The 25,384-nt window shown below is 29.1% G+C and overlaps 1 long non-coding RNA gene across 1 annotated transcript in view; it reads left to right on the top strand.

The window, feature by feature from the left end:
* The first annotated feature begins 7,182 nt into the window (after positions 1-7,182).
* The window catches only part of LOC126762528 (uncharacterized), a 35,441-nt gene continuing 17,239 nt past the window's right edge, over positions 7,183-25,384 (top strand). Inside the window, exon 1 of the long non-coding RNA XR_007667477.1 lies at positions 7,183-7,782. This is a non-coding gene — a long non-coding RNA (uncharacterized LOC126762528). The remainder of the gene's footprint in view (positions 7,783-25,384) is intronic.

The following is a 25,384-nucleotide window of genomic DNA, read 5'->3' as shown; positions in this document are numbered from 1 at the left end:
AGCCCAAGTACAAGCTTTTGCTGTTTTGATTAAAGCTTAGATACAAACTTTTGATATTTAAAAAAAAATCACTAATAAAAGCTTCTATTATTTTGACAAAAGCTCAGATAAAAAGTTTTGTGATTTCAATGAAAGCTCAGATGAAAACATTTTATATATAAACGATAGTTCAGCTGAAAGCTTTTGACAGTTTAATGAAAGTTCAGTTACAGGTCTTTTAAATTTGAATGAAAGTAAAAGCTTTACATATTTTGACGAAGAGCTTTCATTTATATAGCTTTTTATATTTTGATGAAAGTTCAGACGCAAGTTTTCATATTTTAGTGAAAGCTGAGATGCAAACTTGTCATATTTTTATGAAAATGCCCAAAAAAGCTTTTGATATTTCGATGAAAGCTCAGATGCAAATTTTTATAATTTTGTGAAAGTTGGGGCAAACTTTTGACATTTTTTGTAAAAGTTCAAGTGAAAGATTTTTAGCTTTTGATAATAAGTCAGAGTTTTCAGTTTTTGTATATTTTTGTAAAAGCTCAGCTTTTGCTCTTTTAGTAAAACTTCGGATGACGCATAATAAATATATATTTATATTATAATGAAAGTTCAGTTACAAGCTTTTGATATTCATGAAAGCTCAGGTGAAAGCTTCTCAGCTTTTGATAATAATTTGCTGAACGTTACTTGCGACAGTCTTTAACAGTAATTCGTAAAAAGTCGTTTTGAAGTGTTTGTAATTGAAGAATTGTGTACGTTTTCGTAGGAAATTTGTGCGCTAGAATCTTTCGAATTTCATTTTAGTAGATACAACTCTTTAGGTTTTCAAAAACTTAGATACAACTATTTGCACTTTCTAAAACTAGTAGTAGCTCTCGCAAAATATCATCATCTCGAATATATCAACAGCGCCTCATACCATTTATATCATGTAAACTTTGGCATATGCAAAAACAACAAAAGAATGAGAAGTCGTTCAAACACATATACAAAGAAATGCAAATCACTTATACACATACAAAAATCACATTTACTCACCTAAGAAACACCTTGAATCACAAAAATCACAACAAATACAAATCAAACCCACTTTACACTTACGCTAACCTAAAATAAAAAAAAGCATAATGCAAAAGCAAAAAGATTATAATGAATAAATGTTAATGAAAACGCTCACCTTACCCACACGCATAATTCATAATAAAAATTGAAAAATATTAATGAAAAATCGCATAAAAAAACTCATCCACAATGGTAACAATAATTAGGCTTATAAGTGCGTAATATTTATTATGTATTTGTATTTGTATTTATATATGTATATGTACGTATGAATGTTAAACTATACTAACGCGTACATACTGAAATAACTAATTTAAGTTAAACTCAATTAAACTTAACTAAAATATTAATTATATAAATTAATTAATTTATATTTATACATACCTATATATATACATATGTACACACATACTTACAAATCTACATTAGCAATTTAATTGAGAAGCAGCAAAACAAGCACGAATGTGTAATGCTTTAAACACATATTTGTAATCATAATGATTGTGGCACATACACACACGCAAACTGTTTTGCAGCGTTGCATGTGCGTATATTTCGTATTTTAAGCTAATACGAGCATGTGTATTTTATAAAGCGAGCAGCAAAAAATTGTTTGCATTTCATTGTACGCCACAAATAGTGGTAGGAGATAATAATTTCCATTATGGAATGTACTTGAAGCTTTCTAGCTTTTTGTGATTTTGAGAAAAAGTTAAGCTTTTAAGACTACATATGTGTTTCTTTATTGAGACATTGGAATCGTTTTTTTATGCAAAAAATATACTTATATTCAAATTATTATGCCTATGAGCTTTTTGAGCTTTTGAAAAAAATGCAAGTTTTGAAATATTCGACGCATGCAGGTTTTGTCGCTTTATAGATTTATTTGAGTTTATCTTTTGTGTAAAATATATGTATATTACTAAGCCTTTGAGCTTTTAGAGCTTTTGAAAATATTCAAGTTGGGAAACACTTCATATAAGCAGCAGTTGTTGTTTTATCGTAAAATATGAGCCATTACAAACAGGATTCATTGCTTTATCGAAAGACTTGAATCTTTGCTATGTGAAAAAATATATAGTAAAAAATATATACTATTTTTTTACGAGCTTTAAAGCTCTTATATGCTGAAGAATTTTTATGTCGTATGTTACAAGCATTTTGGAACTTTCCTTCTTTATTTAGCATTTGTGTTAATGCAAATATATATGTATGTGTAGAAACAATTGTAATTATTAAGCTTTTGAGCTTTTTAGAAAAAAATCAAGTTGTTAAGGTGACACTTCCAGGTTGCTTTCATATAGAAACTTTAAAACTCAAAATCGAAAACTGATAAACAAAATTGGTTTTAAAGAAAAATTTGATCAAAAAATGTATGTGAGACTTAATACTTTTAAATATTTTAATAAAAGCTCGGCTACGATCTTTTGATATTTTAGTAAAAGTTCAAATGCAAGCTTTTGATATTTTTATTAAAGCTCAGATGCAAGCGTTTCATATTTTATTAAAAGCTCAAAATGAAAATTTGAAAGGGCTTGATATTTTGATGAAAGCTCTCTTGAAATTAAAAATATAAAAGTTTTTGATTTTCTAATGAAAGCTCAGATACAAAGCTTTCTGTATTTCGAAAACTAAAACTATTTACTAATTACAAAGATATTTTTAAAGAAAGCTTTGGTTAAAAATTTAGTGTAAAGCTCAAGATACTGCTGTGTAAGCTTTTTCACAGTTCTTACAAGCTTTAAGCTTTTATCAACTTTATCGACAGTTATGCCTCAAATTAATGTCGGCTTAAAAAGAAATTACTCTAAAATTTCTAAATATCCATGAAAACTCACAAAAGCTCACATAGGCACAAAAGCTCACATACACATTTTAGTACTTATGCAGCAATTTTTGTGCTTTTAAAAGTTGTTAGTTACTTGACAACTCTTCTAAGTCTTAGCTAGAAGTATTATCTCTATATCAAGCCACATCTATTTAAATAAAAAAAAGCAATTTGAATTGGGCTACAATTTTTCTACGAACCACACATGCAAAATTTTGCGAAATTTTTGTAATAAAAAAAAATAAATAAATATACAGGTATTTTATAAAACAAGAAAAAATGTGTGTAAGCTTTCACTGAAAGCTCCCTAGCGCTTTTGTAAGCGCTTACTCACACCTCTGCTGTGCTATTAACTGTAAGTTCATTGCTTAAGTCTTTTGTTTGCGCGCTTCTTTTTCGCCACTGTGATTCTTCTCTGTAACATATGCACTTACTGCGTGATTTTATTTTTTCTTTCGCGATTCTCTTTATAAATTTAGTAATTGGTAAGCTAAATTAACACAGAAAATACACACACACAAATAAAAGAAAACCAATGAAATTTAACATAAAAACAAGAAAATATCGAAATTTAAACAAACTCAAACACACACTCACTGACTCATCGCATCTCTACAACTACAAAACATAGTAACTGTACAAGTTCAAAACTAATAAATTAGTGTATTAGTATATACGCATACATACAAATATTCAAACCAAAATATAATTACAACAAAAATAATAATAATATTTAATACAATATAATGGCATAAATAAATATTTAAATGCATACATACACATAACTCCTGTGTCGACTGTATTAGTTGTCTGAAAACGTTCTAAATTTTGCGTGAAATTCGTTAATTAAGCAATTTCATATACATAAATATGTATTTGTGTCCCGGCTGGGGCCGTAAAATGGCAAAAGAAATACCTTAGCGTAATAAAACATAAAACACAAAAATTAAAACTATGAATACACAAGTGTTGAGCAAGGCAGAAGATTACAGAGAGTCGTAATTGAGTTGAAAATATAAGTGCATACACACCATAAAACCAAAAATAAAATATACATACATATATACATATAATATGATCAAACTAATTTAAATATTATAAAAATATTTAATGAGAAATTTACCAATAAAACTTTCTGTAGCAGTAAACAAATCGCATGCGAGTTTTATTTCGAAGCAGACAACTCCGTGCAAAAAAGGAAAATAACTGTATTAAAATATATAATTCTTCTTAATTGAATCTTCTCGGTATATGGTCTAAAGTCAATATAGGGTGCTTTCGGATTTATATTTATATTCTCAAAATTTTACGTTATTTTTCCTTGTGATATTAGACCACTATGGCATATACATATTTGTCATACACACTGATCTCTCAAAATCAAGTTCTTGTATGGAAAACGTTTGTATTTGACAAGAAACCTTTACAAAATTTGGCATGGCTTTCCATACCAGCCAACGCTACAATTAGCGAACAAATTTTTTCAAATCGAACCGTTATAACATATAGCTGCCATACAAACTGAACGATCAAAATGTAGTGCTTGTATGGAAAACTTTTTTAGTTGATCAAATATCTTTACCAAATTCGGCACTGATTATGCTCAAAAGCATTGGTGCAATCTCTAAAAAAAATTTTCAGATCGGACCACTATAGGATATGGCTGGCATACAAACTGGCACACAGAAATTAAGTCCTTGTATGAATAACTTTTGTAACTGATGAGATATCTTCATGAAATTTGGCACGATCTACTATCTAAGGCGACTCTAAAATATCTGAGGAAATTTTCCAGAACGGCTCACTATAGCATATAGCTGTCATACAAACTAAACAATCCATATCAGTTATGAAAAGTATAGAAAACTTCTTTAGTATACGAGATTTCCGTACAAAATTTGGCATGCATTATTGTCCAAAGTAAAGGTATAATGTCTGAAGAAATGTTTCGGATTGAATACTTATAGCATAATGCCACTATACTAGCTGTTCGATAAAAATCAAGTTGAATATGCCTTTACAACTTTTTACGCTATGCGAATTGCAACTGTGAAGTGTATTCAACCTGAACAACCCCAACAGAAGTTAATATTTTTTCTTGTTTCCCTTTGCTATTTTCAATTAATTTGTTTTCACATGTCTGTGTTTTTTTCTATTTTGCGCTATAACTGCCTTATCGACAATAGGAGACCACCACAACTGTCAACGCATGTGACGTTCAATCAGAGCACATAAAATAATCATCCGTCCAACCAAGCACCATATTAAAATCGATTTGCACCTTTTCATTGTTTCATTTTCTCTGTTCAATTCGAGACTTGCAACATTTCAACAGCGGAATAACTGCACTGCCGACTGGTGTGCGACTTTGCTATTACCGCTATACCCGGAAGTGCTCCATATGACTGCTTTATCGATATATTCTATGTGTTATTTTTTACACCCACACAATAGACTGAAATTTGGTACTAGGCATCGCAGTAGACATTTTTTAAAGGTGGTTGTGGCCAGGGCCCCTAAATGGTTAAATGTACTCACTTTCCAAACCACTAAAGCTAAGACACCCAAACAGGCTGAGAAGATGTCTTTTTGCACTTCTTTATACGCTTAAAAGTGGGTAAAATCAGATTTTTCCAGTCCTCGAAACACTTTTCATACGCACTTCATGGGATGGTCTTCAACTTCTTCAGCGAATTTTATTTTTATCTCTCGATCAACTAAAATCGTTCCACGGAGCGGAAATTTCAATTTGGGGAACAAGAATAAATCACACGGAGCCAATCTGGTGAATACGGTGGTTGATCGATGGTATTCATTGCGTTTTTGCATATATTGGCCCATATGTGAGTTATCTCAATTAAAATGGAAGAGCGTGTTTTACCAAAAACAGTATAGCTTTGTGCCTAAAATAGATAAATTTGAGCGAAAACTTGACCTAGCACCTATATAAACAACATCAGGATTTTCGAACATCCGGCTGACTTTACACATCCTATTGATTTGTTTTTTAGTATATGGCATGTTAATGCATGTGGTATTGGGAAAAAAGATAAAATCGGGTCGATACCACTCCCATATACTACAAATAATGATTCTCGTTTTTCTAACAAACCTTATGTGTCTGTTAGTGTATGAGTTATATATAGTATATATATTTAGTATATATGTATATATATATATATATATATAGTATAAATATAAAATTGCCTAAATTTCGATCCTCTGGTTGACGTTTTACACCCCGGATTTGATTCTTGCTAGTTATACGAGTATAAAATGTTCGAATGAAATTGAGTAATTTGTAAACGTTGTTCTTGCGTATATCTTTCCATGGTAAAATTGTAATCTAAACATTACTGAATACAGTGAAAATAAATTACAGACCATGACATATAAAAATGGCCGCAACGACATTTAGAAATCATATCAACACTATTGGAAAACCCGCTACTTTTTGATTAGGTGTTAAGTATTATACATATCGTCACCTAAAATGCAAAATAACGTAACATCAATTTTTATAAGTTTAAAGCCGACTCATATTGAAACAAAATTAGAGTTTTCGTTATAAAATGGTTATATGTATTTTGGTTATTATATCTAACAACGATTTTCATTTTCTTTTATGATACGTTGTTTTGCATTTTCGGTGACGATATGTGAAAAGCATTGGAAACTTTAGATCTGGGTATTAAAGACTTTTAGTTGGTATTAAAAATCATATGCCTTAATTTGCTCATGGCTGCGATTTCATAACAAATTTGTTTTTATGGCCTTTGTGTTCTCATTTGTTTCCATTTCCTATATGAGTCTCTAAAATTCCACTTTTTATGTTACCAATAATATACATATATGTATGTATGTATATTTTCACAATTTCTTATTCACTTGTTGTTCTACTGTAATATAAAATTGACACTCAACACACTTTGTATACTCTTAACATCGCTGCAACTTTGATCTCTTAACACTTCTTTCCAACACGCATCCTAAATTCGTCCTCTCATCAATCCTGTAAGCACACTTGCATTTGCATAACTTCATGTTCTCTTCATCAGCTATGCGCTCTTACTTTTAACAGCGTTACACCTGCATATCAATGCTGCGCAAAGCGCTCACATTCACACACCCATTCGTTCCTATGTGCGTGACATAGACTGTGTGCTCAGCAGGCGAAATAGCTGTGTGCTCAGTAGGGGTATTAGCTGCGTGCTCATCATTGCAGAAATGGTAATGAGTGACGCTGTGATTGTTTGCATTGTTGTTGCCAAATTTTTTAATGTTCGGAGTTGACCTTCAAACTATTATGCATGTAATAATTGATAATCAAGAGTTGTGAAGGATTTTAAAAGAGTTTGGAATTTGCTAGAATCGTGGAAAGCGAAATTAAGGGCGAATCAGCTGAATTAGTCCAATTGAGGAATGCAATGTAACAGTAAAAATATTAGCTACAAGTGGTAATGGAAGTGAGCGCACGTAATTTTTGTGTGATTTCGCAAATATTTGTTAAAATTTGTGAAAAGTATTTGTTTAAAGTATTAAATTGTGTTTTTGTTTAATTTAAAGTTAAAATCTTTATTAACTGCAAAAAATAGTGTCGTGAAAGTCGTAATGCGTTAAATTCCTTGTGTAAATTCTTTAAATGCGTGTTCGGGTACGGGGCGTATGTATGTCAATTTTATATTATATTACAGTAGAACAACAAGCGAATAAGAAAATTGTGAAAATATATATGTACATATATTATTGGCAACATCAAAAGTGGAATTTTAGCGCCTCTTATAGTAAATGGAAACAAATGAGAACACAAAGGCTATAAAAACATATTTGTTATGGAATCGCACATAAGATATTATAAAAAATAGCGCGTAGTGTAATATTGCCAAGCCAACTTTAAAAGGGTGAGTTTATAACCAAATTATTTTAAATTTATTTATATAATTTATATTTGTTTATAATACATTTCTGCCTGTATATACATATGTGCATACATGACAACGGTTAATTTTTTTACTAAAAAATCGCGTATATAGGAAATTTTCTACGGGTCATTCTGAACAACTTCGACTATGTTCTAAAACCGGATTCGAGCTAGCGATTTACAAGGCGTAGTTTTGTAGGTATTTTAATAATTTATTCGGCAGCTTATGAGATATTGGAGTGAAATTTAATTTTAATGTGGTGCCTTTTGTACTCTTGCAACGTGTTGCTACAGAGTTCTAACTACATATATAATAGTTTGGTTCACTTAAAGATTGTATGTATCACCTAAAATTAATCGAGATTGATATGGGGTTATGTTTATATAAATGATCGGGATGACGAGGCGCTTTGATATACGATTGACTGTTTGTCTGTCCGTCCGTCCGTCCATGCAAGCTGTAACTTGAGCAAAAATTTAGATATCTTGATGAAAAGTAAGGACGAGTTAGTAGATGGGCCTAATCCAACCGCCACGCACAAAAAACACCATTAACTGAAAACGTATAAAGCACCGTAAAGTGTGCCACCTTATGACCGAAAATTGTTTAAATGGTACCAAAACTGTTCAAGCCCCTGGGTACTGAACATATGTACCCCAGAGCCTATAGTTGACTTTTTACCGAAAAAATTTCAGCCTTATCGGAGCGAGTCGAGCAAGAATGCGCTTCATACCAAAAATATCCACCAAAATCATTCGAACGGCCATCCAACTATTACTTGCCTGACGATTTTCAAGCAGCATATCTTTCACTTTTTTTAATATTTTCATCAGTTGAAGAGGTGGAATGTCGTGCAGAACGTGGTAATTCTGCAACGATCTCTTGACCGTCTTCATTTGAAAATAACAACTCCTTTCTTTTTTTTTATATTACAAGATTCACTTTATTTCCATTTTCTTTCTCATTCTTGTGTATAATAATATAATTTTTACCATCGCATGAAATACTTGTTTTTTATTTTAATAAGTTTTTTTTGATCTGCTTGCTTAACGCGCACAATTTTCATTTTTCATTATAATTTATTTTAATATTTTTTTTGGAATTTTTCTTTTGTTCGGTAATAATACTTTCCACAATACAATATTTTTGGGGGTTTTCTAAAATTTCAGTTGTTTATTTGTATGTATGTATGTGTACGTTTGATGTACACTGGCAACCAAAAGTGTGCGACACTTCTAACGGCAACAAGCAAATCACGCGCCAACGAAATGTCGAACGAGCTCAAGAGTTGCTGCAGTGTTTTTGTGTGTGTGTGTTGCGTGTGTTTGTTACACTCGCTTGGCTGTTGTTGTTTAGATGTGTTTGTATGTCTAACGGTACTTCATTTATTTACTTGCTCATATATATATATATATAATATTTTATACGTTAATAAGTAAATATTACAAAAAAGTAAAACTTGACGACATTAAACTAGATGCATATGTATGTGTGTATTTTGTTTTTGGTTTTCCATTAAAAATCGTATCATGTTTTCTTGCTTATAATTCACTTTGATTTTGTTTCTTTTTGTTTTACTTTTATTATTAAATTACTTTTGGTTATTTTTGCCATTATTTGTAAGTTTTTTTGTGTTTTTCTTTAATTTTTTGCTTTTTAAGTTGACATTTTTGCTTTGGAAATGCAATTTTGTATTGGTTTTTAATTTACTGTTATGTGAGAGTACATAGTTTGCGAAATTTGGGTTTATCGGAAATTGGTAATTCTTTACTTTTTGTGGGTTTGCTGGTTTTTTACTTGATCTAAAATTGTTCTGGAAAAGTTTTGCACATATTTGTTGTTGTTTTCTGCCTTTAATTTTTGTTGTTATATTTTGTTGATAATATTGTTTGTATTGTTTATTTTGTGTGTTTTTGATTGTGAATTAAATGAAGGAACTTAAATTGGTTTGTTTTTTTAAGACTGGGTGGTTAGATATGTAAGGTAGCTTATTTTTGAGAAAATGGTTTATATGGTTTTAAATAGAGTTTATAAATTAGAGTGAAAGTGTTGACTTTAGTTTTCTGTGGTTTTTGAATTTTTCAAAGTTTAAGAAGGAAGCTTTCATAATTTAGAAAGCTCTTACGGGAGCTTTGACATTATAAAAAACTGATATAGGAACTTACATAGTTTAGAATGATTAGATGGGAACTTTCATATTTTAGAAAGACTTTCTGGAAGCTACTATACGAAATAGGAAGCGCTGAAAGAAGCTTACATATCAAAAAAAACTTTGACGGAAGCTTTCATATTTTAAAATGCTTATATTGAAAATTTGAAAGCTTAATCATGGACAATAAATGAAATAATGTTAGCGCTGTAATTTATATGTGTCAGTTGCTAACAGAGTCTTTGCTATGTCAAAAATTTTCACAATTTGTTTTAAAAAATTTAAAAATATAATATAAAATATGAAAAGGTTTCCTAATTTGTTTTGAAAAATTTTCAAATTTCGCCTTTCGCTTCTCAACATACCAAAATCTCTAAGGACGTGTATATTGTAGAGATTGTTGATATTGTATAGATTTCAAAATTTACTATTTTGAAAAGAAAAACATTCAAGAAAATTTTTTTGAAACGTTTTTAAAATTATTTTCCCTTCTCGACATATCCAAATCTCTAAAGACATGTAGATTGTAAAAATTGCTGATTTTGTAGAGATTTCAATACTTACTATCCTGAAAAAAATATTTTCAAAATTTTGTATGAAATATTTTGAAAAGAAAAAAAATTTCAAAATTTTTCTAAAACATTGTTTAAATATTTTTTTGCTGCTCGGCGTATCGAAATCTCCAAAGACGTGTTGTTTGTAGAGATTCTTGATTTTGTAGAGATTTCAAAATTTACTATTTTGAAAAAAAAAACTATAAAAGTTTTTTTCAAAATTTTTTACAATTTGTTTTGAAAAATTTCCAAATTTTTTGTTGCTCCTCGACATATCCAAATCTCTGAAGGACAGGTTATGTATACTCGTGCCTTAAACAGGCTGTTCAACTTCTTCAAAACCACCAACACTTTCTTAAACTAAAGTTTGATGCAAAACTGAATACTTAACCTTTTTTGCGACAACAACAGAAATGTTTATGAATTTAGTGCGAATTTTTTCAAAAAATGTCTACAGTTTAATGCTGCCATGTTTACGCTTGCCCACGTTCGCTACTGTACTATTGCATACCGAAAAAGTTGACATTTGTTGAAATGGTATATATGTATGTGTGTGTGTGGTATGCTGATATTTTTGTATTATTAAAACTTTACTTGCATTTTTGGCTTAATTTGTGGTCTTTTTTGTATTTCGTATTTTGAATTTTTTATTTTGAATTTCCATTACGACTTTATGCTGCCGCTTATGTTTCTGTTTGTTTGTTTTCTTTTTTAAATACCTAAAGAGTTAAAAATTGTATTTTTGTATGCATTTTTGTAGTTTGTCTATTCAAATATTTACCATTAATTACTTTTTGCCTTACTTGCTTTTTGTTTTTATTTGTATTTTTTTGTGTTTTTCTTTATAATTTTTAGCTTAATTTCCACTTCGTTTTTGGTATGTCTAAAAAATGATGCTTAAATGTTTGCTAAATATTTATAAATGTATGTATGTATGCTTTACTTTTGTAACGTACTAACCTTAATGCTGCTGTATTTTGTTTATTTATGTATGTATGTAGATTTTTTTGCTCCAAAAATTTTAATTTTTTGTTTTTGTTTTCTTGCTGACATTTCTTGCGTTACGTTTGCGCCGTGTGCTTTCGAATGTTTTTACATTTTTTGTTTTTAGTTAAGGCCGGGACAAAGAATTTTCAATGTGTTTGCGTGTGTTATAGCCGAGACAAAGTTTTGGAAAAGTCAAATAGGTTTTTATTTTTTTACTAGCTCTTTATATGCAACATTTATGTTGCGCTTGTTTTGTGTTTTTTTATTTTTCGTTACCAACTTTGGCGTTTGCATATTTTTAGACATTTCATTTTCGCATCATTTTTCCATGCACGTTCTTCTGTGCTGCCACCCTAATGTCATCTACACAAGCAGGTTTTTTTCCAGACTTGAATTTTCTTTTAGCAAATGTTTGTTGCTGCGTCTACGTTGACGCAACTTTCGTGTTCAAAGTTTTCATAAAATTTTTAAGCTTAATTTTTTTTTGCGTTTTCCTTAAAAATTTGGCCTTACAATACAATTTTACGGAACTGCTTTGTTCAGTTAGACTTTATGTATGCCATAAGTGTTTTTTGTTTTTGTTTTTTATTTTTTTTTATGCTTTAGTGAGTACATTTTGCTTAACATTTAAATGAGAATTTATTTTTTTCTTTTAAATTTCCATTGCTTTTTTGCTTACAATTTTTCATTTCATGTCTTTTGTGTTTTTGTTGCCATGCTTTTTTGCCACAATATGCAATTTTCTAAATTTTTTACTGCCAGTGAATATTTTGCCCAAAGATTTTAGTTTTTAGAGTTTATATTTTGGATTTTCCAGTTGCAAGTGTTTGGATTGCTGTTTTTTCTCGCTCTTTTTGCATTGTTTTGTAGTGAATTGTTTTAAAAATATTTTATTGTATTTTTTATTGTTGTTGTGCTTTTGGTGTGAAGTTGAAATCATACAAATGTAAGTAAATGAAATGTTTGTATGTATGTCGTTGTTGCTTTATTAGGCGAAAAGAAAAAATTCAAATCAAAATAAGCGTAAATAATTATTAAAAAATAAAGCAGCATTAATTAATTATAATTATCTACTAAGTAACCCAACAATAACTCTATGCATTTTTGTTTTTTAGTTTTTTCAACTAAATGCCTGCTTTCTAGCCAATTACTTTGCTCTTGCGTTTGCTTCAGCTTCCATTTACCAGTAAAGTGAGTTTTACACAGCAGTTGTTGTTGGCTATTGTTCTTGTAATATAAAAAAAAAATGTTTTTGCAGTTTGCTTTTTACGCTTGTATATTTTGTTCACCGATTTCAACTATTGCATTGTTTGTATTTAATATACTTGTATTTCAGCGTTTTGTTGTAAAAATTAGTAACTGAGACGGTTTTATTAAAAATCTAACAACAGGTTTTGCTTGTTTTTGTAACGATTTTCGCCTGCGTACAATTTCGTTTTGTCTATTGTTTTTATAGTTGTAATAATTTATTTTTTGTTGCTATTGTTTTATACCTAGTTGTTGCCTATTGTTGTTGTAAATTGTAACTATTGTTTTTTGCTTTGGTTTTGGTTAATTGCTATTGTTGTTGTTTTATTGTGTTGTTGCTATTGTTGTTTTATTGAGTTGTTGCTATTGTTTTTTTATTGAGTTGTTGCTATTGTTGTTTTATTTTGCTGTTGCTATTGTTTTGTTTATTTTGTTGTTGCTATTGTTGTTATATACCTATTGTTTTTGTTTGTTTGCTTGTATAAAAAAGTCTATTGTAAATACTTTGTTGTTGTATTTTCTATTTGTTGCTTTATATATACCAATTTGTTGTTTGATTTGCTTTCATTTACTATTGTTGTTTTTACTGTATAAAAAATTGAATAAAAAAGTTCGCTCAATCGTTATTGTACTATATGATTTTTGTTTTGTTGTTGTTTTGCTGTTACTGCGTTTGATCTGTGATCAGAAAAGCATTGTAAAATATTCTACAAAAAAAAAAATAAAAAATAAAAAATGTTTGTTAAAAAAAATTTAAAAAATTAAAAAAAAAATAAAAACATTTATGAAAACAATTTATTGAAATTAAATTAAAAAAAATTAAAAATTATTATTAAATAAATTATTATTATTAAACAAATTTAAAGTTATTACTAAAAAAAATTTAAAAAATTTATAAAAAAATAAAAATATTTATTACTAAAACAAATGCATTGATTTACCAAATCATATTTAAAAGACTAAAAACGCTTTGGAAGAAATTTTTAAATTCTTTCTCAGCAGAGTCGTAGAAGACATTTTTGCTTTCACTTACATAAGACTGAGTTTGTTGGCAGAAGACTGTTCAAAGAAGTTACTTTTTGTATGAGCTGGTTCTTCGAGGGCGACAATTGTTACTGAAATATGGCCGAATACCAGCTCCAGTTCGTAACAAAATAATTTCTTTTTATAAATTTTTTCACATTCTTTTTTTTTAAATATTAAAAAAAAAACTTTTTTGTAATAATGTTTGAAATATTTAAATTTTTTTTCTGAATTTCTTTTTGAAAATTTATTCGGATATATTTTTTAAATTTCTTTTCTGAATGTTTTTGAACGTGTTAATGTTTACTGGCTGATTTTAGCTAAGAATTTACTCCAGATTCGAAACTGTCCACTGTTGTCTACTTACAAATATCAAAAGTTTCTTCTTAATCTCAAAATGCTCACAATTTTTTACTTGTCCTGAGTGAAGTACCTCTACCAACCGATCTTTCTGAAACACCCAATCAGAAAATAGTTTAACAAAATCCCTTAGTTCCCTGAATTTGGAGGATCTTCAAACTAAAAGCAGTAATAACCATTACTGAAAAGCAAATTTTTGGAAGTAAATTTTTATAAATATCGCTCACTTTCTGCTGTAAAATCGCACGAAACTCGATTTTTTTTTAATCTCTTGATAACTTTGAAATAAAAAAAAAAAATTTATTTAAGTCTAAAAACTAATTACTAAATTATAGGCTAGTCATGTTTCACAGTTACATAACAAAATCTAATAAATTATTCACTAATTAATTAACATTTAGGAAGAAAACAGTCTATGTATTTAGTTAGGTATGTAAATGGATATGTATGTGAATATAGGTATATATGGATTGGTTAACGCTTTTGCTTTGCTGAAAATTATGTAATGGAAGTAGAGGGTTATGAGGAGTTTGACCAGTTTTTTTGTTTTCATTTCGATCTTATTCTCTGTTATGCCGTTTTGACTAAAAATAATTGAACTAAATTTAAAACAGTACCGATTTTTTTGTTTGTATGTATGCGTGTAAGTATATACTTAACGGTATTTGCTGTAGTTACCCTACTTGTGTTTCTTACTTGTTGCTAGTATATGGAAGTTGAAATGTAAAAAAAAAAATATGTGCAACGTTAAACGATTTTCAACTGAAATTGGCATACATACATACATACATGGAATATACATTAGGGTGGGTCGAAAGAAGTAGATTTTTTTTCACTTTGTACTTTGAAAAAATAGGTTCTTTGACACCTCTACGAAAATCTCTCTAAGTATGAGTCCTTAATTGTAACGTAAAAAACGTGTAAAATGCATATCTCGCTTTCAAACCCAAAAATATCTCGTTTCATAGATTTTGTAAGCAAATTAATGCTCTAAAAAATTTAAAAAAATTAAAAAAAATTAAGAAAATACTTTAAAAAAAGTAGAGAAAATAATTTATATAATTTTTTTTTATTGTAATTAAAAATTTAATTTTTTTAAAATTATTTTGTTTATTTTGGTTTTTTTATTGCTGATGTTCAGGAATGCATAAGCAAAAAATTTAGTAGAGCATTCTATCCTCTATAAAATGTATGAAATTAGTTATTTTTCTGATATTTCCGATATTAAGAAAAAAATAGATATATGTATGTATGTACATACATACATATATGTAAATGTAAGGCTGAGAACCTGCCATTTACTATGATGAGCTCATACTTGAAAAGGCTTTCTTAGATGTGTCTTAGATGTTATTTTTCAAAGTATCAAGTGCAAAGGAATTTTCATGTTTTTTGACCCACCCTAATATATACAGATATGGATTTGACGAATGTATTTACTATATACATATGTATGAATATACCATAAAACCAATTATATACCATATTTTTATTTATATAGCATATAGTTAGGCGTATACCACATACATACTATATACCATCTACATATACGCTTATAGCACATCTTATATGTATGTATGTATGCTTGTCGTTGATTCGTAATTTCTCGCTTACTAATTGTTGTTTGCGCTCTTGTTGTTGTTGGTTGTCTTGTGTTTTTTTGTTTTTTTTTTTTGCTTTCCGTTTGTTGTTTGGTTTATTATAATTATTTCTTGCTTAGTTGTTGTAGTTGTTTTTGATTGTAAGGCGGTAATTGGAAATTATATGACTATGTTTATATATGTATTTATGTATGTACTTTGCTATTTTAATAAATATGTCTGCACCTATTATGTATATAGTACTATTTTACATAAATAAACAAGTATATATGTATGCATGTATATGTATAAAATGTAAAAGTATATAATATATATATAGAATGAACTGAAAAGACCACTGTTAACACAAGAAAACAACATTAAATAGCATGGTTGTTTATAATTAATAAATAATTTATATAGCATATTACACGTTGGTACTATTGTTGCTGTTCCTGTTAGTGCCTAACGCATGCGCATGCGCCATACCACTACCCGGCGCATGCGTAGGCATGGTAGTACATGCTTAGGTAGGTAGGTGAGTACATATGTATGTCTGTATGCATGTGTGCACGACACTTCACTTTTATCGCTAATTAATATTTTATTGGCATGTATGTATGTATGTACATAATGTAAATATGTATAATTAAATCTCTGCTATTTTCTTTTGTGTTTGTTTCGCTATTTATTTACGTTATACACGTTCCCAGCCGGCTTTGTCGGCTAGTTTGCACTATTTGAACGAAAGCAAAAAATAATTAAAAATCTTCAGTTGCTATTGCCTTTACATGTTATATGAATGTATGTATTTAGGTAATTAGGTATGTAGGCTTGTTACTATTTTCGCTCAGTGTATGCATTTATATATTATATGCCGCTATTCCCTGTCATACGCTAACGCTCTTGCTCTCTTCCTATAATATTTAGTCGTTCTTTACATGGCTCACCACCACCTGTTGTCTTATTGTATTCCCTGTCAATTTAATATTTATTTATATAAACAAAAATATAACAAACTTCTTTTCTATGGTTTATCAGTTAATTGTTTAAACGGTTATTGTTGTTGCTGCTGCTATTCACCGGCCATTCCTTCACTATTTCATCGCGTTCAAAGCATACTATGGCCGCTTCACTCTAACTGCTAGTGCAGCTAATGCCTCTCTTTCGCTCTCAGACTATTGTTTTTGTTCTGCTCTTTTTTTAAAGCTCTCTCTCTCTCTTCACTTGCTTTTTGTATTAGTCTCACTTAAATGCACAATAAATTCTCATTTGTATGCATTCACTGGAATTATAACCGATTATGCTTAATTTATTAATTATTTATTCATTTATTTGTATTTTATGTATAAGCGAATGCAATAAATGCTTAATCAAACTTAGTACTATTATATTATGCATCCGGCGTGCTCACTCTAACTCTGCTTTTCACTTTCGCCCTTGCTATACTCTTCTAGCTGAGCCTAACTATATTATTATCGCTCTTACTCTAATTATCCCCTTCTCCCGCTCACTCTCAGTCTGCTCTTCTCGCACACACTAACTTTTCTCTTCCCTTTTCTCTCTCACTCTTTCATGCATTTCGCTCCACTTCTTGCTTTTCACTTTCTCACGATTCTTCTTTCAATGAGCTTAGTTTGTTAAGCTTTTATGCTGTGAGTCTCTACTAACTAACCTAAACTTTCACTGGTTTTCTAACTGTTTATTATTTTATTATTCACTTGTGGTTTTCATGGCGGTTTTATTTCACTGACTATTCAAATGATCGTTAGTGTTAATTAATAATAATAAGAATTGCATAAAAAAATTCGGTTCTATATAAGAAGTAAATATACATATGTAAGTATGTACGTATGTAATGTGTATATATTTATTCACTGCTGCAGTTTTTATGATTTTCTGTTGTTTGTTTTGCTATTTTTTTGTTTGCATTTTGTTTTCATTTGTTTTCAGTTTATTGATTTGATTCATTTGCTATTTTATTTATATGCATTGTGTTGTTGTCTTTTTTTTCGGTTTTCTCTGCAATTCACTCTTATTTATTTTAGTTGTGTTTTAACTGCTTTGATATTTCGCTTATACTTGTATGCTTTTTTCTATTGTTGCTATTGTTGGTTTTGTTGTTGTTGTATGTAAGAAAAATCGCTCTGTAAAATATTTTCTGTACTATGCTGCTTTATTTTTTGTTTTGTTTTTTGGTTTTGTTTCTTGTTTATTTCTGATTTTTGCTGTTGTTGTAGTTGTAGAAAAAACATAAATACTATATATTCTGTTGTTTTGCACTGACAAACCAATAAATAATTGTAAAAATTACAGTTCTATGGCACATTGTTGCAGAGCAAGTCGCAGCCGCAGCATTTGCGGTTACAGAAACTCCATGCAGAACTTTGTTGTAAGTTTGAGGGATTAAAAAAACAAAAAACTGAGAGTTAACAGATGACTAATATACTGAAATATTGAAGTACAATAGTTTTTTAAATATATTTTTCAATGTTTGTCTAAACACATTGCAAATAATAGAGTAGAATCTCAATTTTTTTAACTGTCTTCGCTCTTGAACGGGTTTCAACTATGTCGGTAAACACTGTTACTCTCCTGTTGGTATGAAGAACTTGTTGTTATGATTGCTCATCACCAAATATTGCTCAGCTAGCAGTCAGATATTAGACCTTTAGTTAGCCTTTGCTTTTAAAAAGGTTTCAACTATGTCAGAAGACACCAATAATTCCCAGTTGGTTTCGAAAAATCGTTGTTATGACTATTCATGTCTAAAAAGTCAGTTGTTAGCTAGAAGGTCTTTGGTCTATTCTGTTTTGGTCTGTTAAGTCTGTAGTTTGTCATAAGATTTATGGTTATGGTTATAGTTAATTATGTGTCTTCGGCCTTCAAAAGGTTTCAAATTAATCAGAAGACACTACTACGTTCCAGTCAATAGTTAGTCATGAGATTCTCGGGAATTACTTCGTGTAAATATGACGAGATCTCAGTTATTGTGTGGGGTTTATTGTTAATAACATTTCGAATATGTTCCTGCTGGTTGGTGTAGGCTTACTGTGCTTGACCATTATCAGATCTCTTCTATAATAAAGGTATTATTTTTATTAGCTTGTATTCTGGGTGAACTAGAACCCGTTCACCAGTTAAGCATACTTTCTTAAGTATTAATATGTCAGTATGAGATCTCTACTGAGACTAAGTTAGCGCTTTTGCATATAAAAAGGGCTGACCTACTTAAAGGGTATAACCGGCTAAGCCGCATAAGCGGTTTCTACGCCAGTAAACAAGAAGGAGAACATAAAGCTCGCAAAAAGCTTTTTATTTTTATTTGGCTGTAATATACAGCATATTCCATAAAGTTTTTCCCTCTTTATTAAATTTGCTTATACCCTCCGTATCAATAATAAATTAATTATCAAAAAAATACTGAAAAATTTTGAAAGTTTACTTAAGGTTAAACTCTGCTTGTCGTAGCATTAGTAGAAACTTACTATTAGTTCTACTTTAGAAAAGTTGTGAAAGCGTAATTCGGACTTATTTTCTGTAGAAAAGTTATATCTAATATATTTAAAATTATTTTATACCCTGCACAGTTATCGACTTTCATTAAAACAACTGTATATAAATATTTAGAATATAAAAACGACGTCCGAAAGCTCACCAAAGCGTTCGCAAAGCTTTTATCACTGCTCTGTTGTATGCCGAATATGCTGATCTTCTTCGTCTTCTTAAAATCTTCGTATATTGTTTGTTGGTTATCGAAAAAGTATACTCTCCGAAGAAAATCAAAAAGGGTATTAAAAAAATTACCTCAAATATTTTTAAATCCTTTTATACATCCTGCACAGCTATCGATTTTCATTAAAACAATTTCAAAATAAATATTTGAAATATAAAAACGATGGATGAAAGCTCGCAAAAGCTTACGCAAAGCTTTTTCTTATGTTTCTATAATATACAGCATAGAACTATTCCGACCTCATTAGCTATGAAAGCTCGCAAAAGCTTGCGCTAAGCTTTTTCCACTTTACTCATTTTCAAACACAAATTTTCCTTAACTGTTTTTCAACTGCTCTCCTAAAACTGTCCAAAAAATATTACAAAAACTATTTTTTGTTCTGAAACAAAATTCCTAAAACTTCACGAAAAATTCCCTGCAGCCTTACAACAAAGTCCCGCAAAAAGCTCGTGTCACCCAAAGCTCAGCTGGATTTTCGCTCTATTTGTTTATATTTTATTTTATGGGTTTCATTGCTTATTGAGGCATTTGCTGTTGTTGTATTGTAGTTGTAATTGTAAAAATAAATATGGAAATTTGCACATATATTTTGTTAATATCAATACATACGTATGTATTTATGTATGTATATAACTCGTTTCTATTTTTCAGTCGTTTAGCTGATTTGTTGTTGTAGCATATTACGGCTATTACTTTGTTATTGTTTTATGTTTGTTTGTTCTTTGCTGCAATTGATTTTTATTTATTATTTCACTATGCTATCATTTAATTTAATTATAAGTAATTACCTGCTTGTCTACTTTGATTCTTGCGTTGAACTAACCATAAAACATTATTATTATGTTTTTCATTTATGTTTGTTGTTGTAATTATTGCACATATGCTTAAGTACTTAAACATCATATATAGTTAGAGTTATCTTAACATCGATTACAAGCAAAGTATGTATGTATGTATTTATATATATATTTTTTTTTTGCAATTAAATTATTACTTAAGTCGTCATGAACCTTTTGGTTAGCTGTTGGTTAGCTACTGGTTAGCGGCTAACTGTTTATTCATTCACATTTCCTCTTTGCGCTGTGCTAACAGTCTAATTAGGGAGTTCAATGCTTACTTCATGAGTGTGTGTGATTAAATGAGTGGAATTATTATAAACTTTTGTGTTTTCAATAAAAAATATAATACACCATTTAATATATTCATATCTATATAGCTTGCATAGGTTATACTTTTAAGTTTTTAATTTTTATGTTTAAAATTTATTTGCTGGGTTTTTACGCTTAAATTTAAAAATATGATTTTTTTTTAGCAAATTTTCTTTTGTTTGTCAAAGAAATTCAACTAAAATTAAAAAAAAAAACTAATTTATATAATTGCATTGTTATTAGCTTTAATTTAATTTACAATATTTAAAATATTTTGCTTTTAATTAATTTTAAAATATTTTTGTTTTTTTCTTAACAGCAAAGAAAACGCATAATTTTTGTTGCTATTTCTTACTTGCTTTATTTACGGTCTCTTGCATAGCTATTGTTGTGTACTTTTTAAATATAGTTGTTGTTGTTGTTGCTTTTATAATACTTTATATATATATATGCTTTTTATAAATTTAAATAGACTTAATAACTATTATCACTATTGCAGAATTCGGCTGTTTGTTTGTTGTTGTTTGTTGATGATTGATTGAAATTAATTTATTTATTCATTTAGAATTAACTGTTTTTATTTGGTGGCATTTTTGTGTCTAGAAAATCAAAGAATTTAGCTTTGCTATTGTTTTTGCGTTCCAGTCGAAAATGAATTGAAATTTACTTTTAACAAAAATAGAGATTATTTAATACTTTTTCGTTATACCCAAAAGTAGCGTTTATATACTTGTGCAATTTTTTTTAAATGCTTTGCATTAAATTTTTATAGATAGCATTTATTTTATATTGAATAGGAAGGGAGTTTTGCTTTGCGGCATAATTTTGAGTTTAAGTATCAAAGAGGGAACGTGTGAGTTGGCGCTTTGCTTTGCTTGCGAAATTTTGAAAGTTTGTGGAAAAGAAGCGGAAGTTAAGAGCTTTCATAAGAGCTTTTTTGCTTAAAGTTTAAAATGAATTTCTATTATATATTATTTACGAAGTGGAAGTTAAGAGTTTTCGTTCCAGTTTTGCTGTGCTTGAGAAGTTGTGAAAGGTTATGGCAACAAAGTGCATATTAAGAGCTTTTATTGGAGCTTTTTATGTTTAAAGCTTTAAAATAAACTTTTTACAATTATTATATATACTTTAAAGATGTTTAAAAACTTTGCATAAAGTTTGAGAAAACTTGGTCTTGAAGACTTTATCGTTTAAAGCTCTAAAATGTTTCTTTTTACAATTGTTGCATATTTGTTAAAGAGCGTTCAATGAAATTTCAGAGTAACATAATGAAGAGCTTTTTAAGCTTCTATGTGTAAAAGTATGAATTTCTGACGGAGCTTTTCAATGAAACCTTTTGCAACGGGGAAAACAATATTTATTATAATAGAGTATCTCAAGTTTAGTAAAAACGGTAAGTTCCGGTTAGTGGAAAATGCTTCAAAAACTCAAAGCTCCTGAAAGCTCAAAATATTGGTTTCCGATAGAGCTTTTCAATGAAAGAAATATTTATTAAAATACGTTAGCTGAACTTAAGAAAAACCAATATGCTCAAATTAGATGAACATTCTTTATAAACTCGTAAAGTTCGTGAAAGCTTTTCGATGAAAGCAATATTTAATAAACTACGTTAGCTCAAATTCGATAAGCTCAAATTAGTTGCAAATGCTTTATAAATATAAAAAAAAGTTTCTGGCAGAGCTTTTCTATGAAAGCTTCTGCATCTGCAGTTTCTGTATAAGAATAAGCAAGCACAAGCTTAGAAAAAACGAAAAACTCAAAGAGAAAGCATGTAATTTATAGAAATTCAAAGCTCCTGAATGCTCAAAATATTGAAAGCTTTCAAAACCACAGAAAAGCGCCTTAAATTCACACAAATTTTAATAACAGCTTGTTTTTCGATACAAGCCTGTTGAGTTTTTCAATTTTGTATGGCCAGTTTGGAGCTCAGTTATCGTTCATATTATTTACTTTTATATTACATTAATATTTTTTAAGTCAGGTTTTGCCTCTGCTTTATTTTTTTGTGTAAGGTATATATTCATTATACCCTTTGCTTAATGCATTACTTTGCCGTTTTTTGGTTTTATTTTGTTTTTAGGTTGGAAGCGACCAGCTGCTGCTTCTTTCTTACTTCTTCTTCTTCCTCATAAAGACATTTCTTTCTATAAGTAGATTTTTGTTATGATTTTTTTCTATTATTTTTCATAGTATTATCAATTATCATGGGCGTACATTCTATAATCGGCGCTTATGCTACATCTCAATGCTTCTTCTTCGGTTTCATTCATTTTACAGACTGCAATTATTTATTTATTGTATGTTTGTAAGTAAGAACGAAAAATTGTTGCTATTTATTTATAAATTATTTGTACTCTTGGTTTGTAAATTGGGCTATTGTTGTTGTTATTTACTTTTGTTTGCTTTGCTTGATTTATTTCTTTGTTGCTTTTTTACATATGTTTGTATATAATTGATTGATTTGTTTTTGTTGTTGCTGTAGCTATTTAATAATTATTTATTTAGTTACAATATTTACTTTGTGTTGGTTGTTGTATCATTTAGTTAGTTGTTGCTTTATTGCTGCATAACAAATTGTTTAGAATAGTTGCGAAAGCTTGTGAGAGCTTTCATTTTCATTTTGAACTTCATCGCTTACGTTTGCTATTCTAAACAATTCTTTGATTTATGCTTTCATGTTTTCTTATTGTGCTTTCGCATTTGCGTGGAGCTTTCGCTGTTTTGAAAGCACTGTTTGACATGTGTGTGGGGAAAGTAGGAAATTTGCATATTTTTATATTTAGTGAAAGCTTTTCTCTAGTCTTTTGACGAAAGCTCAGCAAGCTTTCATTCTCTAATCTTCTAATGAAAGTTCAGCATAGTTTTTTCCTTTTACTGCAAACTTTCATGAAAGCTCGCGTATGTTTTTGTTTGACTGCAAGGTTTTTTTTATTTTTTTTTGCTGAAAACTTTCACTCTCTCGTCACATGAAAGCTCTGCATAGTGCTTTTGGCTTAATTTTCAGTTTCAGTGAAAACTCCATAAAAAGTGTCAGTTTTGAAACCTACCCACATTTTTGTCAAACAAAACTTTCAAAAGCTTTATTGCAGTTATGCTTTGTTATCATTTGTGTTGCTACAATTGTTGGTTTATTGCGTTTGAAATGAAAATGTAAGTGGCCGAAAATTAATATTTCGCTATTGCAATTTATTCTTTTTTGAGATTTTGAATTTTGCTGTTGTTTTAAGATGTCTTTGAAGAAGCCGCCATAATGTATACTCAAACCTTTCTTATCATTATTATGCATTAGTTTTTTTTTCATTATCATTCAACATTTTACGCGTTTTGCCATTATTATCCGTCATGCCATCATTCTATTACGAATGTAAACCTCTATAAATGGTTTTGCTCATAAATTTCTTGGAGTTCTTAGTGTAAATTCTGGTATGGTTTGCATTTTTAGTGTAAAGTCTTGTATTCTTTGCGCTGAGAAATTTTTTTAATCGTAGTGTGCTTAATTTTACTTCGTACGATTTGTGTTTTGCACACTGAGCGCTTTAGTAAAGGTTGTTTAACATTTTTAAAGTCAGTCAAAGCTTTCGTAGAGCTTTCGAGCGCTTTTTTTCTTTTGAAAGTTATTAGCGCTCTGTATATAGCTTATAGTACTGCTCCATATCTTTTTAACGTTAGCTATATTAAGTATGGTATTTGTAGTGTTGTTTAATACTAGAAGTCCAAGTATAGTAACTCAAAAGCTTATTATTTTGTTCGTAAATACATATAAGTACCTTCCGCGTGCCTCTAAGCTTTCGATGTTGTCTTGTAAGTATTGTTGGTATATTTTTCTCGGGACTGTTCGCAGTTTTTGTTGTGTCTGGTTCTTTTTTGTCAAGCTGTTATAGCATCTGTTCTAAATTCCGACGAATTTTTATTTTATTTTCAATTTTATGTCAAAATTGTTTTTTATTTAATGTTTTTATTTAAAATTTATTTCACATATTTTTTTATTTTATTTTATTTTTTTTTTTAATTTTATTTCACGACTTTTTAATTTTACATTTTATTTCAGTTTTTTTATTTTAAAATTTTGTTTTTATTTTATTGTAAATTTTTTTTTCAAAATTTTGTTTTATATAACTTTATACTTTTATTTTAACTTTTATTTCATTTTTTTACTTTCATTTCAATTTTTTTATTATTCCTTTTTTTCATTTTATGTCAAATTTTTTTCAGAATTTTTTTATAAATATTTTATTTTTACTTTAAATTTTATTTAAATTTTTTTTAAATATTTTTTTTAATTTTAATTTTTTTATTTTTTGTTCTTTTATTTATTTTGATTTTTCATATGTTTATCTTTGTCCGTTATTCTCATTTTGTTCGTTTTACAAACTTTTCAAGTTTTCGTCATATCTGGTTGCAAATTATTTAAATTTTTGGAGCTTTCGTATAACTGTAATTGTTGTGGTCTTATATTCATATACACTTGCTTACTTTTTAATAAATGTGAAAATTGCTAAGTACCGTTATTTTTACAATTTCTACTTACAAAATCGTATAATTTTCGTATGCACTTTTCGTTTTCATGCAGCAAACATATTACAGTTATAAAATTTGCTGTCGTATTTTTAGTTTTCGTGCATACTGTAAGCATACTTACAGTACTGTAATCTTACAGTGGTTGGGTTGTGCATTCGGTTTGATAACTACTAATATGTACAGTCAAGTTTTGGTAGTGAAATGTATTCCGCTTGTCAGTTTAGTGATATTTTGACGGGAATGGGGTTTAAAACATATGAAATTTATTTTCGAAAATA

The sequence above is a fragment of the Bactrocera neohumeralis genome, chromosome 6, assembly GCF_024586455.1.
Source record: "Bactrocera neohumeralis isolate Rockhampton chromosome 6, APGP_CSIRO_Bneo_wtdbg2-racon-allhic-juicebox.fasta_v2, whole genome shotgun sequence".
NCBI lineage: Eukaryota > Metazoa > Arthropoda > Insecta > Diptera > Tephritidae > Bactrocera > Bactrocera neohumeralis.
The sequence above is the reverse complement of the archived record's forward strand: the minus strand, read 5'-3'. Positions and strand labels throughout refer to the sequence as shown.